Source organism: Octopus bimaculoides, chromosome 11 (assembly GCF_046866305.1).
Source record: "Octopus bimaculoides isolate indiv1 chromosome 11, ASM4686630v1, whole genome shotgun sequence".
NCBI classification, from domain to species: domain Eukaryota; kingdom Metazoa; phylum Mollusca; class Cephalopoda; order Octopoda; family Octopodidae; genus Octopus; species Octopus bimaculoides.
In genome coordinates, this window is record NC_142938.1 from 82,182,723 (window position 1) to 82,185,721 (window position 2,999).

General features: G+C 31.6%; 1 protein-coding gene across 6 annotated transcripts in view; it reads right to left on the bottom strand.

Moving 5' to 3' along the window:
• The window catches only part of LOC106869985 (metabotropic glutamate receptor), a 386,369-nt gene extending 385,813 nt beyond the window's left edge, over positions 1 to 556 (bottom strand). For 5 of the 6 annotated variants that reach the window (XM_089360478.1, XM_089360475.1, XM_052971958.2 and 2 more), the window contains exon 1: positions 1 to 552. This exon is cut by the window's left edge. The gene's annotated coding sequence lies outside the window, so the exon portion shown is untranslated. The other variant, XM_089360479.1, reaches the window with a different exon arrangement.
• Positions 557 to 2,999: the final 2,443 nt, after the last annotated feature.

Consider the following 2,999-nt stretch of genomic DNA (forward strand, 5'->3'; position numbering starts at 1 on the left):
GGACATAAATGAGAAGGAGAAAGAGAGAGACAGAGGGAGACAGAGAGAGAGGGAGAGAGAGAGAGAGAGAGAGAGAGAGAGAGAGAGAGAGAGAGAGAGAGAGAGAGAGAGAGAGAGAGAGTGAGAGAAGGTGGAAGAGTATGAAGAAGTTAATATGCTAGAATAAGAAATACCTGAAACATAATAGGAAAATGAAAGAAACTAAAGAGTAAACACACCGAGAAGAGTAACGAAGTAGCTGCGATTATTACAGAAAGAAGTCGATAACACTTTAAAACAACAACAAAGACGACGAGGAAGACGACAACAACACCTGCAGCAACACAACCGTAGCAATGATAGGGAAACTGAACAGTAATAATAATAATAATAATAATAATAATAATAATAGAAATGATAATTTAAATTATAAGTCTGCAACTATAATTAAGATTTGAGCCACAGCAGCAACAATACAAACAGCAGTTATTAGAGGCAGCGGCATCAGCAACAACAACAACAACAACAGCAGCACAAGCAGCAGCAGCAGCAGCAGAAGTAAGAACAACACGAAAATTATCAGCAGCATTAGAGGCAACAACACTACATGCAGCAACAAGAGTAGAAGCGGCCGCAGCAGCAGTGACATCAACAAGTCTACTTGTAGTTTAGTATAGGTTGGTGTTGGTTCTACGATCAGTGTGATCGGAACTGTAGTAAAGGAAAGGTATTTGCTACTAATTTCATGCTTGTAGAAAATACTATGAAGAAGGAAGACTTTGAAAAAGGTTGATAGGAATGACAACTGACGCAGAATGGAATCTAGAAGGCTTTTTTTTTTTTTTAAAAGTATATAAAAAAAAAAAGACAAGAGATTTTGGAAATAAAGATGTCATTTTGTTTCTTTCTTTGCCTGACTTTTTGCCTGGCTATCATTCTCTGCCTCATACACAATACCACGTATACTTTCTTTCTTTCTGTCTGTCTTTCTTTCTTTCTCTCTCTCTCACTTTCTCTCACTTTCCATTCCTTTCACTCTGTGTATATGGATCGGCACCCTGTCGTTACAATATCAGTATAAAATTTAATCTATTTCTACTTTACGTTTTCTATATTTGCCAATGTCGTTTTTGCTATTGTTGTAGTAATTGTTTATCAATGTTGTTTTATTTTTACATTGAAAACAAGCCACACAATAAATTCAGGTGAATGAAGCCTAACATAAGAGCACTTGCTTTAATATATTCCACTCTACTAAGTATAAAAGACTATTACGTATGTAGAAGGATATAAGTTATATATAGAAGGTCACATTAAATTGTTATGATATTTCTGCGTTCAGTCATTGTTCTTGTTCAGCTCCCAGACAACCTTGATCTGACAAACCTATGATCAAAGTCATTCCAGGCATGACCATCTGTTATTATTATCATTATTATCATTATTATTATTATTATCATCATCGTCATCGTCATCATCATCATCAATATTATTATTATTATTATTATTATTATTATTATTATTATTATTATTATTATTAAACGTATTTATCTTTTTTGGAAATGGTAATGTTGGGATTGCGGAATGTACAGTGACCATTTCTGTCAGGTTTAGACGACCCGTAGAGGAACAATTTTTCGGTTAGGTATTGAAATGTATATAATACTGCAAAAAAAAAAAAGAAAAAGAAAAGAAACGAAAAACGTATTATATGATAAACTAAAACACACATCCACATTAACAAATTGCTATGGTTCAAATGGCCGAAAATTCAATGTCACTATCAATAACATCTTTGTTTAAGAATAATATGTTTGTACACAACAAAAGCAAAGAGTAACTCAGCAGATTTAATGTAAAATTGTTTCTTTTATAACTGAACATAAAAACAAATGGTAACTCAACTTTATACAGAGAGAGAGAGAGAGAGAGAGAGAGAGAGAGAGAGAGAGAGAGAGAGAGAGAGAGAGAAGAGAGAGAGAGAGGAGAGAGAGAGAGAAGCGCGCGCATTCATCCATATAAATGTAAATGCATATCCATACGATATACATATATGCAGATATACAACCAAATATGAATGAATGTATACGGATATGTATTATACATACATACATACATACATATATATATATATATATATATATATATATATATATATATATATATATATATATATATATATTTCGTATGTGTATTTCGTGTGCAAGATTCTTGATGTGGATACGTGTGTTGAAAGAAATACAATTAAACCTTGGGAGAGGCATTATGCCGGTAATAAACACACGCACTGGTTCAGTCCTTTATTAATTTATATAGTTTTTTGTTAAATTATTTCATTGCACTCTTGCAATCTCTTCAGTAACCTGTCTCTCCACTTCCATTTATTTTCAAAATAAATGGAAGTGGAGAGACAGGTTACTGAAGAGATTGCAAGAGTGCAATGAAATAATTTAACAAAAAACTATATAAATTAATAAAGGACTGAACCAGTGAGTGTGTTTATTACCGGCATAATGCCTCTCCCAAGGTTTAATTGTATATATATATATATATATATATATATATATATATATATATATATATATATACATGTGTGTGTGTGTGTAAAAATATTTTGTGCGCTATATATATATATATATATATATATATATATATATATATATATATATGTATATATATATATATATATATATATATATATGTATATGAATACATACATGTATATATATATGTGTTTGTCTAGAATTATTTTTTGCGTATATATATGCATATATACATATAAGTTTGTTTGTGTGTGTGTGAGATTCTTGCAATGGATTACGAAAACAGCTATACGTTTTGAGTGCATCGAGTATGTATGCTGGAGGATCAGAACGAAGTTTACTAGGAACGCGCGATGTGACCTTTTGAAGATCTTTTGATGTATTACTTTAGCCTTAAATAGCGTCATTCATTCCCCAAACATATTGTAATATCTATAATCGTACACAAGTTCTTCAAAAGTCTTTGGATATCACGTT